The following is a 17,751-nucleotide window of genomic DNA, read 5'->3' on the forward strand; positions in this document are numbered from 1 at the left end:
TTAATACTACAGAGAGAAATTACCCTCAAATCTCCTGTTCACTAGTCCTACAGTGCTAGAATCCCTTAACGTCATAAAAGGAAGTTGTTCACTCAGCTGAAAAGATCACTGCATCTGAATATCAACATGGGTTGATGGACAATAGAGCCTGTCTGACTTGATTTTTTTTTTTTAATGAGTTAAGTGAGTTAAAAGTTTGGTTGATAAAAGTAATTATGTTGACACAATATACTCAGACCATGGTACCATGATAGATTAAAAAATAGAACAATATAAATTTAACATGACATATTAAAATGGCTAATTTATAGACTGCTGACAGACTCAAACAATAATCTGAGAGATTTTTGCCCTGATTCACAACATTTAATTAACTTCAAAGCATGCTCATATCTACTTAAATACCAGCACATCTAGCTATTTCATTGTTGATTGTCCTACCAAAAAATAGAGCTAGTGCACTTTTCTAGGATGGCAGGATGTACTGGCACTTCATGCCAATCCATTCATTCAAACGAATGTTCAAAAGGATGTTACAAGTTTTATAATTCAGCTAGACCTGTGGTTCCCAAACTTGTTCCGCTGCTTGTGCAGGGAAGCCCCTGGTGGACTGGGCTGATTTGTTTACCTGCCCCATCCGCAGGTTCGGCCGATCGCGGCTCCCAGTGGCCGTGGTTCGCTGCTCCAGGCCAATGGGAACTGCTGGAAGCAGTGGCCAGCACATCCCTCGGCCCATGCCGCTTCCATTGGCCTGGAGCAGTGAACCGCGGATGCGGCAGGTAAACAAATCGGCCCGTCATGCTAGGGGCTTTCCCTGCAGAGGGGCGGAACAAGTTTGGGAACCACTGAGCTAGACAGATATGTTGTCAAATATTTCACTGATGGCTGAGAAAAGAATATACACAACTGTTTGTTATTGTTCTTTTAAAATTAGCATGAACATGATTTTTTTCATCTCTGTACCCTGGAAAGTATTGGGTTCTTGGAGGAATTTTGTGGGTTTTCTAGTTAACTTGGTTCAGATGTTGAAAGGACAGATTTGTTTTATAAGCTAATAAATATTTGGAAGTAAAGTTCATTGTCTCACAATGGTATCTTCTGTGGAAAGCTAAGCAATGGGGTAAAAAAGAAGAGAAAATTAAAAGATTATCTCCCGCCATTATTCTAGTTCACAAGAAATTACACAGATGCAGTGGGAAAATTTCTGCAGAAATGATTTAAAAGAATCCTTATTGATGTGTATCAGAGTGTGTTTTTTTGTTCGTTTGTTTTGCTATTTTTCTCTGAAACAAAGAGGTGGGGAAGAGATTCCACACAAAAAATGGGTACTGCTCCAGCTCCACCCAAAACAAACCACAAAAAAGTGCCTTGAAAAAAAAAGGTGAGTCCTAAAGGTCATCAGATTCGCTTTTTGTGGGATCAGTAGAAGAAACATGTTCCAGAGTGTCCTCTATTGAGAATGTTCAGCACCCTATAATTGGATGTTTACATCTATAGACTGTTATCTCAGATCCCCCTCTGAGATCAGTTATTTCAGTTGCTTATGGGGCAACAGAGAAGCAGTACCTCTGATTACCAGTGCCCATGGTAAATACAGCAAAGCTTTATAAATCAAATTCAACACCTAAAATTGCACATGAAGAAAGGGAAGGTTAGGAACAGGATAGAAATTATGAAGGTTGAAATTTTCAAGCAAGTCAATGTTCATTACTGCATATTTAAATGAAGCCAAAGGCCTTCTTTTCCATTGGGAGATGTCATTGATCTTATCCATAAGTGGAACAAATATATCTGTTTTTACAAGCCACAGGGGGCAAGGGTATAAGTCATAGCACATAGGCACCTTCAGAACCAAAATGGCAAAACTGTCCAAAACTTCTTCCTCGAGTGACGTCATTTTTGGTGCCCACCCCATGATTTTAATGAACAAATATCCCTCCACTCATCCTGTCCTCTCACACAAAGGCAGTCAACTTAACTTAGTTGAAAAATTCTCACAGTAAGAAAGAATCTATCTCTGGTCCATGAGGCAATCAAATGGATTGTCAACTACTCTGAACAGGTATCCTGGACATAATTTGCAACCACAAAGGTGGATGAGAAGATTTATAAGCTATCTATACCACAAGTGGAAAGTGACTTCCAGCATTGAAGCTCTAGTCAATGTCTGATGTATTTCATCCATCACAGGTCATGTTCATTCCACAGTGAAAGGAGGACAAAGACGGAGAGGTTCTTAGGACCTATCATATCACTGGTAAAGGACAAAATATGATGATTATGTCCCATCTTGTTACTGACAGACTTGGAAACCATCTTCAGAGTATTCTGGCTCAGAGACTTGAAATGCAGATGGGTCTATCAGTCTGTGTCAATTAAACAGATCTTCCTTGTGGAAGGGGGCACTGACCTCTATTCAGATAAAAGTCAGAGATATAGTGTGACCCCAAAATGTATGTCTAAACAGCAAAAATACAATTTCAAACCCCAATGCTAGGTATTTCAATGTGACATTATAGATAATATTTAAACATAACACACACAGAACCAATTAATAAATATGCAAAATATGACTTGGAAACATATGTACATTGTACAAGTTTTCCTGATTTTTCATAGTATAATATGTCTTTTCATGTCAAAAATAAATCTCTGTAAGTTTATAATCTTGTCTCTGGCTACAAGATAGGAATAAGTGGAAATAATAGATATGACAACAACGAATGGCGTGGCATGAATGTGGTTAAGTACCTCAAGTTTACTCAAGTAGAACACAACAGAAATTACATTAACTTAAATTTATAATTCATCTACAAAGTGGTATTCAAATTAACTTTAAAGAGTACCTTTGACAGAGCTGCAAAGTTAGTAGTTTGGAAAGTGTTTACATTTGTCCGTCTAGACTAATTTTGCTCTAATCTTTGTTGCCTTTTCTTCTTTGAGGATCTTGAAAGAAAGGGTATGTGCTAGTCAAGTGAAAATGACAGACACAAAAATTGATTTAATATTTTGTGTAGTACTGTTGTGATCAGAAATTGAAAATAAGATTAAATTTGCTAACTAATGCATATGCTAACTAATGTATATACTAAAAGGGTTGTTGGTTTGTTGGTTTGAACTTTATTTTCCAAAAGTGTAAGCTCTTTTTTTATAGTTTTTACATAATTTTCACAATCTTTTTAAAAGTATTGTGCTTCCAACACACTAGTGTATGTGCATAACATTTGTAATGCCTCAAAACATCCCCTGGAGGTGATAAGCAACATACAGTATAGCTATGAATAGAACACATGCTTGAAAGCACATAATAATGCCACACAAATGTTTATGGTAGGTGGTGAAGAAAACTATTATATTCCAATTGACTCTCCTGTTTATTGCTTTTCTTTCTGTGCTCTTCTACTTCTACACTTATGTGAGACACAAAAATTAAGACTCTTTTACACTCAGTGGCCCTGATTGATAAGTCCTCTCCAGACTTTTGTCTGGGTATACAGAAAGAAGAACAGGAGACACTTGATATGGTTTTAATCAGGTCACAACTTTATTATTAGATGTCTGGGACTACCCAGCAGATAAAAGTGTACATTGTAGGTAACCCCAGGTTCATTCAATAACCACTGGGGGGCTTCTGCTAGCCCCCCCCCCCCCCTCCTTCTTTTTCCATCTAGGTCCCTCAGCCAACCTATTGCTTGGACCTTACCATCCACCACATGTAGGAGGGCTATTAAAGGTGGGCTATTAAAAAGGTGGGTAGGATCCCTGCTATACCATTCATAGGAGTCCCAATCCCCCTCACCCCTGTTCCATTCCTTTAACCAACAACTCCTTTTTAAGTCATTTTCCAAACCATTTATCCGGTCATTGTATAACTTCCCAATGGAATATCTGCACTGGGACATCCAGCCCATACTTAAATAATGAATTGCAACATACAGCCTACCACCCTTCATGCCAAAGGTCAACAAAGCCCTCTCCAAACCCGCTGTGGGGAAGGCAAAACAACCCCAGCTCCACGTAAGCCAATCGAGTGGTAAGGGGAAAATTCCTTCCCAGCACTCCTAAAAAGGGGCAGCTAGTACAATGTCCACAGCAGGTCTTGACCAAACCTGGTATTTCATCACCTAAAGGGGAGAGAGGGTAGGTGCTGCTTCAGCCTGCCCCATGTAAAAGGGGGTTTCATACACAGGCTGCCTCTTTTAAACACTTCTGCCCATCTGGATCTCAGGGGATGAGTCAATGTCACCACGTTGTCCCCTTGTGCCCTTTTGCAGCAGTTTGACCTCTCCCTCCCTCCTCCAACCATAAAGCACTGTTCCCTTCATTCGGCCAGCCAGACAAATCCCCCCTGCCCCACGCTTAAAGGTGCGGTGTGGTTAATTTGCACTATCTAGGCTGGGAAGCATAGGGGCTGGGAGGCTGTCACTGCACCCATGTGAAGCCCTATTGACTTTAATAGAACTCAATGCTGGCATTAGGGGCTGTCCACATGGATCAGATTGTAGGATGGGACCATAAGCCAATAAACAAGAGAAAAGCAAATAAAAAGTTATGCTTAATGTTTGGTATTGCTCTCTGTCCTCAGGGTTTGAGCCAAAATATAGTGAAATCGCAATACCGACAGGAAGTGTCGGACAGGTGGTCCTGAGATATTAATTTAATTTAGGTACTCAGTAGAATCTCCCAAATCAGTTCCAAGGTGAAGCCTTTAATTTTCATTTACTGGTTGTTGTGGTTGTTGTTTTTCTTCGGTGTGCTTTATCCTTTTGGTGTAATATGGAAATTTTATCAAATGAAAAAAAATACTTTGGCTTATACATTTTCACTACAGAACTGAAGTAATTCATGTCATTTATACTTCATATAATAAAATAAGTGGGAAACTCATTTTGCAAGCAAAAATATCTAATATATGATCAGAAACTAATTAGAAATAAAGTATTTCTTCTAGTAGAAGTTCTCTATTTTAGTGATTCAGCTTCAAAGGGTTTTTTTTTTAAACCAGAGGGTGCTAAATTAAGAAGCCTTTAAAATATTTTACATCAAGGTGCCATTCAGCGGTTTATATTAATGTAAAAATAAAAATGATTTACAAAAGGAAGTGTTTCAAAAGTTTAATAACCTATATTTAAAAAGGAGAGTCACTTTTATTACTTTAATCAATTTCAACGTTAAGGCACCTACTGCAATTACTTATATGGCACATCTCAGTGACTCTTCAAATAATGTCACCAGGGTCTTAAAAATGTTAAAAATGGTCAAAGGACATGAAAAAAGAGGGCTTTTGTAATCCCGCTACTCTAAATTTAAAGGATAAAACCCTGATGGGATTTCATATTGAATGGGAGATGACTCCTTGGTGAACGTCAGGCTGTGATTTAGTCATTAGCTATGCTAACATCATAAATCGTGAGAGCCCATATGTTTATGCTTGTTTTGGTTCAAATCTGAATTCCTTAATGCTCCTCCTTCAACACTTTGAAAAATGTTCTACTGTGAGACCATTCTTCTGGCTCTTCACATTATTTCCGTTGTTTTCTTTCCTCATATTCTTGTTTTTCGTTTTCACTAGGCTCACATGCCTGAAGGCAGGACACTTGTTTCATGTGCTTTTGTTGCATCTTGCTTGTACAAAATAGTCAAGTGTTTGTATCATCATAACAAGCCATAGTGATGTCACACACAAAAAAGGATAAGCTTAGTGTACAATATGCAGTAATACAAGCAAAACAGTTATTTGAACAAAGTATATCAAGATTGCAGGAAGTATCAGTGGCTTTTCGAAGATGTACTATTATACATTTCAATTACAGCAGTATCCTTGAAGTCTGTTTCTTGGAAGGAATTTTTTCAACTCTCCATTTGTTCTCCAGAGTACTAAGGATCTACAAAACAGACAAGTTAGGCCCTGGGAATGGGAATGAAAGACCACTTGTCACATTAGGACAAATTTCAAATATATTGTGAAAATCTCCCATGGGATTTGAAATCTGGGCCTAATTCAGCAAAGCATTTAAGCTAATGCTTAAACACCATAGACCTGAATGAGAGTACGCTTGTGTTTATTTTTAAGCACATGGTGAAGTGCTTTGCTCAATGAGAACATAGGCACTGAAACTTCTGAGACTTGTAGCTTCTATTAAAGTCTTATGGTTAAGAGTACCATTGATGGAGCATGATGCATGGAAATCTTAATATAGAGATGTCTTGGCACCTCCTCAGTATTACATCCCTGGTATAGAGCGATGCTTGGTTCTTTGTTATCTTAGAATTTCCTTGCTGCATATAGGTCTCAACACTTTACAAGAGCAGGGAATTAACTTCTTTCTGCATGAAGAGCTCACTTCCTCCTTAGATCATAGACAGGTAGGTAAAACACATCAATGGGAGGCAATAATCCATTGATAGTGCTCCACATTTTCAGTTTACATATGTAAAAAAATTCCTGGAATTTTCTGATGTTTATTTTCCAAACATTAAAACCAGGATGAAATTGGGTTCAAAAATTTTAAAAAAACTAAATTAGGAAAAATCAGGGGGGGAAATCATTCATAATATACACTTTTTACAATAGTATAATTGAAACTTTTTTTATGTACAAAGATATTTTTTGTCTCTCTCAGAGGTAGTAATGTTTCCAGAAATCTTGGTTTGTGTATACTTGCATAATTGTCTTCAAAGTATCCTCACTCTCATTGAGTTTCTTGCTGTCATGGAGGTAATCCAACTTTGAAATTAAGTGAAATAGATACAGGAAGTACAATCAAAGTTCACTGTGCCACTTTGCTGAAGTTGGGAAGTGTATATGGATGACTGTTCAAAAAAGCCAGCACATCCAGTTTTACTTTGTTAGGGTCAGGCACATTCATGTAAGTAGCAAATTCCCCTTTTAGATTAAACATTTAATCTTTAGGGGCAAATGGTTGAAACACTCTGGCATAGCAGTCGTAGTCTGCTGCAAAATTCACCTGGAGGAAGGGGTACTAAATCTGGATGACATTCTAAAAATAATCTTTGGCACAAACATTTTGGGCTTCAGATTATGGGCCATGGTCATCTTCTATTTCTTGCTGAGTGTTCCACTGAAGGTTTTGAATGCTTTTTTATTTTCCTGTGTTCTAGGGTCAAGGAAGGATTTCCAAAAACAACTGGGCTTTCTCACCATATGTCTCTCCTGCAGCTTTTCTACTCAACTCAGCTGAGATTTTGGTTGTCAGGATCCAGTAAATATCTGTATTGGCAAACGTGTTGGCAGTAATGGGAGAGAAAACTCCAGTGTTTTCTGTGTGTCACACAGTGATTCCAAGTTTTCAGCAATGAACATTACCTAGATGTTCATTGCTGGCAGTATTTTTGGTTATGTGCCAGTATCCTCAGAGTTTCTGCTTTAGAACCCAACAAACTCAGGATGATCTAGGAGACACATCAGCACAGTCTACATGACAGGCTGTGAAGTACAAGCTCATCCACTGATGTGGCACAACAGGGGTAGGTAATTGACAGTCATCCTGCACTCATCCTGCACTGTGTAAAATAAAGCCTTCAGCTTGTTGGTATGCCTGAAAATGGCCCCAAATCCAATAATGCAAGATTTCACTTCTTTCATTTCTTCTGTTGCAGTAGCTTCTGAAAGTGCAGCATTAATCAGATGAGCAGGACAGGTAATATGTAGCAGCTCTGATTTCTGATTGAGTTTAATCTCCTGTGCAAACTTAGCCATGTAGGAAGCAGAATTTGTGTTAGTTGTTTCCCAAGTTTGTTGGTACATCTCAAACATGTCAGCTATTGCTGCATCAACAAAACAGGTGTCAGAAGAGGGGATGAATGTCGCATCAGCACAAAACAATGCAGGTTTATTCACTTTGAAATAAAAACAAAAACAAAAACAAGAGACCAAGACTTGGACAGTGCAAAGTATTAAAAGACTTGTCTAAAAACACACTAGACACCAAATTTCTATCAGTTCATTCCATCAGTTTAGAAACTAAAGCATCATAATTTTCTTTCAAATACTTACATGTGAGGTTGTCTGCATTAGGAAGGGTTTTTGTTCCTGGACAGTATTGTCACACAAAGTCACCAACAGGTCCCTCTGTAATTAACTGCAGTTGTCCATTGAAACAAACAGCATGCAAAAATCCATTGACATAATTATGCTATGTCCTCTTTTTAATTAAAGCCCTGGTGAAAGCTCCTGGTATTGACTGTTGATCCTAAAGGTCACATTCCTCTTTAAGCTTCTTGTGTTGCTTGCTTTTGACAAGCTTCTTTATTCTGTCAGCATGAGCACTGACCTCAATGCTGCAATACTTGCAGTGCAATGCATGCTCTTCACTCCTGTCTTTACTTTTCCTGAAAATTTCTAAGCACTGATTTTCTTGTTGGTATTTAGGCATAGATTTGTTGTTTTACCTTACCTTTATCTGTGGAGGATTGATTGTTTAAATTCAGTGCCTCACTAAACAGATGCAAAGAAATAGGCAGGCATCTCCTTGTGAGTCAGTCACAGTGTGATATTAATGTTTGATTTTCTGACCTCCACCGTGTGTACGTTCTGTGTTTTACACTGCGGAACTGCTTCAATCTCAGAGCTGCAGGACACAACAACCGTGTAAAGCATTAGCATAACAAAGCATAACAAAAATAAGTACCACCAAAATATTGAATGGTCTGATAAATGTATGTAAATCGGTGAAAAATGACCTCCTTTAATAAAAAAAACCCTGGTAAGTTATTGGTAAAAATTGGTAAAAATTGAAAATGCAGAACACTATACATGGAGTACTTAGCATATTCCAGTATACGGAGAGCTATCGTCAGTACATGAACACCTCCTCACTGCATGGTAGAACCCCTTGTCACTTCAGGAAAGTCTCCATACTCACTTCAAGGAAAGACCCATTAGATCCTGATTTGACTATTGAAGGGCATCAGTGCCTTGGAGGTGATACTGGAGAAATTCCCCAGCCTCCATTTTGTATTTCCATTTTAAATAAGCAAGAGTCGCTCCATCATTGGAAGATGTGGGCCACATGATTGGAAACTGCAGGTCACATGACATGTTTCAGCAGCCAATACCTGATAACTCTGGAGTAAACAACTATCAGAATGGACATGCGGTAAACAAAATTATGAAAGAATCTGTTAAAAAAACTCTAAAAAGTTATGACAAGATAGTATATAAAGCAGATGATTAGATCGCTTAGGGTATGTCTACACTACGAAATTAGGTTGAATTTATAGAAGTCGCTTTTTTAGAAATCGGTTTTATATATTCGAGTGTGTGTGTCTCCACAGAAAATGCTCTAAGTGCATTAAGTGCATTAACTCGGCGGAGTGCTTCCATGCTACTGAGGCTAGAGTCAACTTCCGGAGCGTTGCACTGTGGGTAGCTATCCCACAGTTCCCGCAGTCTCCGCTGCCCATTGGAATTCTGGGTTGAGATCCCAATGCCTGATGGGGCTAAAATATTGTCGCGGGTGGTTCTGGGTACATATCGTCAGGTCCCCGTTCCCTCCCTCCCTCTGTGAAAGCAAGGGCAGACAATCGTTTCGCGCCTTTTTTCCTGAGTTACCTATGCAGACGCCATACCACGGCAAGCATGGAGCCCGCTCAGCTCCCTGTCACAGTATGTCTCCTGGGTGCTGGCAGACGCAGTGCTGCATTGCTGCACAGCAGCAGCAACCCATTGCCTTGTGGCAGCAGATGGTGCAATAGGACTGGTAGCCGTCATCATCATGTCAGAGGTGCTCCTGGTCACCTGTGTGAGGTCGATCAGAAGCGCCTGGGCAGACATGGGCGCAGGGACTAAATTTGGAGTGACTTGATCAAGTCATTCTCTTTAATCCTGCAGTCAGTCCTATTGAACCATCTTATGGTGAGCAGGCAGGTGATACGGATTGCTAGCAGTCCTATTGCATCATCTTCTGCCGGGCAGGCAAGAGATGAGGATGGCTAGCAGTCCTATTGTACCATCTTCTGCCGAGCAGCCATGAGATGTGGATGGCATGCAGTCCTTCTGCACCGTCTGCTGCCAGCCAAAGATGTAAAAGATAGATGGAGTGTATCAAAATAAGAAATAGACCAGATTTGTTTTGTACTCATTTGCAACCCCTCCCCCTGCCCCCCGTCTAGGGGACTCATTCCTCTAGGTCACACTGCAGTCACTCACAGAGAAGGTGCAGCAAGGTAAATCTAGCCATGTATCAATCAGAGGCCAGACTAACCTCCTTGGTCCAATAAGAACAATAACTTAGGTGCACCATTTCTTATTGGAACCCTCCGTGAAGTCCTGCCTGAAATACGCCTTGATGTAAAGCCACCCCCTTTGTTGATTTTAACTCCCTGTAAGCCGTGTCGTCAGTCGCCCCTCCCTGCGTCAGAGCTACGGCAAACAATCGTGCATCTGAGTTGAGAGTGCTGTCCAGAGCAGTCACAATGGAGCACTCTGGGATAGCTCCCGGAGGCCAATACCATTGAATTGTGTCCACAGTACCCCAAATTCGACCCAGCAAGACTGGCAAATTCGATTTAAGCGCTAATCCACTTGTCAGGGGTGGAGTAAGGAAATCGATTTTAAGAGCCCTTTAAGTCGAAATAAAGGGCTTCATCGTGTGGACGGGTGCAGGTTTACATCGATTTAACGCTGCTAAATTCGACCTAAAGTCCTAGTGTAGACCAGGGCTCAGAGTCAGTCAGAACTGGAGCAAGTGAAGTAGAGAACGAGGCAGAATAAACGGCAGCTGAGAGCAGAGTGGAGACAGGATGGAGCTGAGCAGCAGCACCAGCAGCAACCACAGCACAGACAGAGCACCACTAAAGCCAACAGACAGAGTAAGCCTGCTAATTATAGTTATAGCATAAGTTACAGCATTTATAGTTTTATAGCATTTACAGCAATTATAGTTATAGCATAAGTTATAGCATAAGTCATCTAGTCCAGTCACCTGCACTCAAGACAGGATTAAGTATTATCTACACCATGACAGGTGTTTGTCCAACCTGCTCTTAAAAATCCCCAATGATGGAGTTTCAACAACCTCCCTAGGCAATGTATATCAGTGCTTAACCAATCTGACAGTTAGCAAGTTTTTCCTAATGTCCAACTGAAACCGCCTTTGCTGCAATTTAAGCTCATTGCTTCTTGTCCTATTCTCAGATGTTAAGAAGAACAATTTTTCTCCCTCCTCCTTGTACCAACCTTCTATGTACTTCAAAACTGTTATCATGTCACTTATCTGTCTTCTCTTCTCCAGACTATACAAACCCAATTTTTTCAATCTTCTCTCATACGTCATGTTTTCTTGTAAGGGATTATTAGCTACATTAATAAAAAAGATACTTTTTTGGGGGGGAGGAATACTGCCTGTGTCAATTACTTTATCGGAAGGTTATATCGTGTTCTTTAGTATTTTTCCTTAACAACTCCGGAAACATACACCTTGGGAAAAACAGCTTAAGGGGCTAATAGGCAGGTCATTCTAGGAATGCACAAGAATCCAGTATTCCAGGAAACAGAGGTATATAACTTCCTCAGCAAATTGACCATCTCATCAGCATCTTGAAGCAAAGCACTGCTTTCTTGAACATGAAGCATGGTGCCTTCCCTGCATATGGATTTTCTATTATATATCTTCTGACATTCAAGGCATGCATGCCTTAGCCTTAACAAAGCTTAGTACATGGGAAGTCAGTGCATTCTGATTCTTCCTCAAGCCCAAAGACTACAGGTGATTCAAAGAGAACGGCTATGATATAAACACCTCCTGTGACATACATCTTCTTATGAATCTTATTACACAGTCAGCAGTCTTCAAATGCCTTTTCTGATTCTCACACACTATGTGCCTCTGTAATCTTAGAACAACTATCAGATTTTCACATAATTCTAGAGCTTTCTTTATCAATCAAGGACCTTGAGCGTTTATTAGTGGTTGACATATTGATTATGGATGCCTCCTGAAGCCTCACTAGCTCTTTATATGGAGATATAGGTTTTCACAAAGGCAAGAGTTCAATGACCTTATTATAAATACATTCCAGTGCTTCACTCACTGAATTGAATATGCCTTCAGTGGGGTTCAGCACCTTGGCCAACAAGACCTATTATAGCATAGATTACTCACTTCTAATGGAGCCCATCTCACAAATTGTGTTGTAGACCAGAATCTGTTGACTGAGAATAACTCCACTGCAGTTCAGTTCATCACCAAAACAGCTCTCTCAGTGAGCTCACTGTAGAGAGGATTGAGTGAGGGTTGCAATTCCAAGTGGCCCTACCATATGACATGCAAGAAGGCAGGCTCCTCGGGCCCTCCTTTTCCACAGCCTCTCCCCCCACACACTGTGCACCTGTGTAAAGGCTAAGTCTGTCAGAGATTCTTCCTGTTAATCCTTGTCCACAATTTGAGTTCCCATGAATTAGATGGAGTGCTTTTACAAGCCAATATCTGAAAGGGTGAAAAATAGAAATACAGTAGCAGTTTGTTATTGTTGTTTTTGTTGTTTAATGGACTAATAGCCAGGAGATAGTAGATTAACATCCAGAATTATTAAAGAGCCCCTGATACTTCATCGGATATTTGAATTTAGAGGCAATATTCTCTCTACTTCACATTGTCCCTGTTACATTAATTATATTATTATTTTTTATTGTTATTGTTTGTTATTAATTGCAATTATTGTCATTATTATTATTGTCATTATTATGAGATTGTACCACTCAGACACAGCCATGCATTAGGGAAGTGCGGCACCACATTACCATAAAGGGAGCTCAGTCAGGGATTAGGATTCATCCCGTGCTCCCCAGTGCATTCAGACACTTTTCCCCATTCTAATTTGGGTGAAATTTGTCCTAAAAATGCATGATTTTCTCTCCTGAGTGACTGTGACAGTCTTGCCTGGAGCAGACAATGTGGGTAAGATAGGTTCTTTGAGTTGTGCTGCCCTACCATTCCCTGAGCATCCACATAAGGCCAGGAAACAAAATGTGCCTCAGAGTGGGCCTGATTCTGATCACAGCTCGATTGTATCTTGACTAACCATTGACTTCAGGTAATTTGTCTGGATTCCCACCAGTGAAATGAAGATCAGAAACCACCACAAAAATATCTTTATTTATTGCTTAGAATTTCATCTGTTCCCACTCGTCAACCAAACATAATAATAATCAATAATACAGATTGTAATGAGACTTGGTACTACTTTAGCACTTGCATCTGTCATAGGATTTTACTCTGCCAACCATCACCATAGAATCTGGGCACCTTCTATGAAAAATCAATATCAAGCTTTATAGTCTTCTGAGCACTATATAAACATTAAGAATCCATATGTGTTATTGTGTCATATTATTCACATGCACATTAACCAAATATGAAATCATCAGTGGAGGAGCATTATGGACTATTATGGAGATAAATAACTAGCAAACATCAAAGAATTTTAGTTAATTTACAGTCAAAATGATTACTTTAAAGGAGCTATGTTTGTAACAGTGACAAGTGTAATTGCTCATGAAACCATAGATAAGATCAGAACCCAATTCTCCCCTCTCCCAACCCTCCATGAAGAAGCATAAAAGTTCATTCCAGGTTTGTTCCTCTCTGAAAAGGTTTGCACCTTTTAAAGTGTGTGGGGAAACATAAAACATCTCTTTTGGGGATATTACGGTCAAAAATGGCTTCTTACCATATTCCAGTTACAATGGGTCAGTATGCATTGGGTTCCTTAAGTATTAAATCTTCCTCAGCATTCCAAGGGAACTGATTGCCTAAATACACAGCACCAGACAAGCACATACAAAGAGGGAGAAACCCTTGCTGCTTGATTATTTTTCCTGCAGCTGTCTGAGCTGTAGCATGCTTGTCTAGCAGCTTTATAGAAAGTAATCATATTGAAAACATCTGGGGTGATATGTAATTACAGCATGATTGTGTGCAAAAATGTGGGTCTACTCAGATTTCTCAGGGGCACTAGGCAGCTGGTGCCTTTTCATCCTTACAGTGGCTTGGGTGTCATAACAGCAGGAGATGTGCTTTTCTAAGCTGCATGGTCTAGTGGATGGATCATGGGGCAGGGAATCGGAAACTTCTAGTCTACTCCTACCTCTTCCACTGACTTGCCAGGGCCTTGGGCAAATCACTTACCTTCTCTGTACATTCGTCTTTTTCCATTTCTTCATTTTATCATATTGTTGTACTATTTAGTTAGCTTATTAGGTATGTCATGAGGGTTGGCTAATGCTTTAGCAGATCTTTGAAAATGCAAAGCAAGATCTAAATTCTAAGTATACTTCTTTCATAAATGATAACTTGAAAGGCATCTTTTTAGTAACTAAATATAACCCGATAATTGATTAGCAGTAACATATGCAATGAAAGAGTGATTAATAAATCAGCAAAACTTCATAAACCTATCAAACTACTGCTGAAGTGAGTGTAACTGTGGCTAACCTTAGCACTGTCTCAAGTGCTTAGTGAAAACCAATTTTGGATTAGTTACCCTTTAAAAATAATTAGAAGGGGTGAACTCAAAAACAAAAATAACAGTTTCATTCAAACTGTCCTTATTAGTAAACACAAGGGAGAAAAAGCAAACCAACAAAAAAGTTGGAAATAAAGAGAGACATAGTATCCATTGAGATGAGAAGAGTGCACATGCTCCCTAGCTAGGTTAATGAAGCCATCCCTCTTTCACATTTCCAAAGGCAGAATTTGTCCCTGAATGATTTTCTGTTATGCATCAGGGTGGAATCCTGACCCTATTGCAGCCAATGGAGTTTTGGTTAAGATTTCACTGCAATAGTTCTTTAAATTACCATACTCCTAAAAAAATATTGGAAGCCACAAATGCCCCTCAGTAGCACAAAAGCAGCCAATATAATTCATGTAAGTATATATTAAAGAAAAACAAACAAATATACTCCTGAGACTAAACTTTGTTTGCTAGGTTTCAGGCTGCAATGATTTTTCCACAGTCAAGTTCTAAACCTCCGACAATATGGTTTATAATCTTTTATAATGGAAATGCTGTCAACAGCCACAATAAAGATATGAAGTGCACCACTGTGATATCAATCTATTCACTACAAAGTTAATTGTGCCAGCACATCTTTCAATTACATTTTCAACCGGCCTCTGACAGTTTTTCTAATGGTATGTTAGAGAAATCAGAAGTATATTTACAAAGGTCAGTACGTCTTTTCTGATGTAGCCTGTAGCTTGAATTAATTTTTAATTTTTATTTGATAAAAACAGGCTTTATTGATTAGCTTTTCACCATGCTGCATTTCAGATGTCAGTCTTTTTCTTAAAGAAAACATTTACCATGATTATTTTCTAAACTGCTTAAAGGGCCACTGCCAGTCTGAAATCTGGTCAAATAATAATAATAATAAAGTGGTAAGAAGTTACTTCATTATAACTTCCACTGGGTCCCCCTGCCAATCACATGTTCCTGTTTTGTTTTGTTTTGTTTTTTTTAATATATGTTTCTCTCCTATATTGCTGAGTGAAAACCCCACAGAAACAAAAAGAGAAATTGACAGGATGACTATGCAGGAGAAATAGTGGAATTAACTATATATGAAGTGCTGTTAAATTCATAAACTAACTGAAAAATTGGAGAAAAATATTTTTTGTCTAATCCCTTTTGGTAATAATAATCTTGGGCATTACTGGTAATGATAATGGGTAAAACGAACTCAGACAAATGTGATCTTTAAACAGATAATTTTTCAAAGTAGTGCATCCCCATTTAGATTTATGATTTCGATACAAGTTGATGAGAATCGCAGAGCTAAAGCTCCATAGTTCCACAGCTTTGAACATTTACTCCATAGTTCTTTAAATCTCCAAGGCAGGCTGAGGAACTTTATGGGATTGCTGTGGTGCATTATTGAACACCAAGTAGGAAACAGACTTGAACCAAGACCTTGGATCCCATTTTTGGATTATATCTGAATTTGCAGTTTGAACACAGATTTCAGTCCTGAGAGTGTTGTTATAGAGGTATGTAGTTTGAATCTGGACTTTGGATTTTGAGTTTTTGCCCATGCTCATCTTTAGTTCACATTACAGATGAGTGAACCAGTTAATTCAGAGTAATAGTCATCCCCTATGTTTGTTTATCACTCTTATTTAGCACAACCTTTTAATTTATTTTAATTTATGTATGTTTATTTAAGTCTTTTTCTTTTTGTCACTGCTGGTGGCAGGCTCTCATATCTCTGCTGTTAAGTCACCCCTTAACCATCTCTTTGTTAAATTTAACAGACTGAGCTCCTTGTGTCTATCACTATAAGCATGTTTTCTAATCCCTTAATCACTCTCACTCTCACTCACTTCTCTGAACCCCTTGCAATTTATCAACATCCTTCTTGAATTGTGGGCAGCAGAACTGGATCCAGTATTTCAGCAGCGGTCACACCAGTGACAAAATGGAGGTAAAATAACCTCTCTACTCCTACTCGAGAGTCACCTGTTTATGCACCCAAGGATTGTGTTAATCCTTTTGGCTACAGTGTCACACTGGGAGCTCATGTTCAGCTGATTATCTATCACATCTTTTTCAGGGTTAGTGCTTTGAAGGATAGAGGCCCCCATGTTGTAAGTATGTCCCACATTCTTTGTTCCTAGATGTATACATTTCTATTTAGTCATATTAACTCACATATTGTTTGTTTGAACCAACTTTACCAAACAATCCAGATCACATTGAATCAGATACCTGTCCTCATTATTATTTGTCACTCTTCCAATTGCTAGGACATCTGCAAACTTTATAAGTGCTGATTTTATGTTTTTTCTGGGTCATTAATAAAAATGTTAAATAATGTAGAGCCATGAATTGATATCTGTGGGACCCCAGTAGAAGCACACCCATTCAGTGATAATTCCTCATTTAAAATTACATTTTAAGACATATCAGTCAGCCAGCTTTTAATCCATTTAATATGTAGCATATACATTTTAAATCTTTTGTGTTTTTCATCAAAATGTCATGTGGAACCAAGTCAAATGCCTTACAGAAGTCTAAATATATTCCATCAACACTATTACCTTTATCAAACACATCTGTATTGTAAAAAAAAAAAAAAAGATTAAGTTAGTTCAACAGGATCTATTTTCCATAAACTCTTGCCTGCGATGAATACCATTTTGAGAGGCCTATTCTTGCCCACATCATCCTGTTTACTCTTTTTAAATATTGACACAATATTTGCTTTCTTCTAACCTTCTGGAATGATGTTCTGGAATGTCCTGGTGTTCCAAGACTTACCAATAATCAATGTTAATGGGCTAGCAAGCTATTCAGAAAGCTCTTCTAAAACTCTTGGATTTAAGTTATCTGGACTTGCTGATTTAAAAATGTCTAACTTTAGTAGTTGCCATTTAACATCCTACTAGTGTGTGCATGTGAGTGGGGTGAAGAGCATTGAGTCTTCCTCTGTTTTGGAGGAACCCTGCAGGATTCCACTGGAAAGTCCCGGCACAGGGCTGTGGACCCCTTTCCTGAAAGATCCCTATGGCACTCGTAAAAGCTGAGTTCCCTCTGCTGCCCCTAATGCATGCTGTTGCTGGGAAGGTGAAAGAATAAAGATTGCCAAGTCATTCCCAAATGCGTGGTAGAAAATCCTCCTCCCAACAAAGATAAGTAGAAAGGAGAAGACCTTTTAAGGTATGAATAAACATCTGTCTTATCAGTGTTTATCCAAATCCAACTAAATCACTGAGCCTTTGAACTTTT

The sequence above is a fragment of the Chelonia mydas genome, chromosome 1, assembly GCF_015237465.2.
Source record: "Chelonia mydas isolate rCheMyd1 chromosome 1, rCheMyd1.pri.v2, whole genome shotgun sequence".
In the NCBI taxonomy this organism is placed as follows: domain Eukaryota; kingdom Metazoa; phylum Chordata; order Testudines; family Cheloniidae; genus Chelonia; species Chelonia mydas.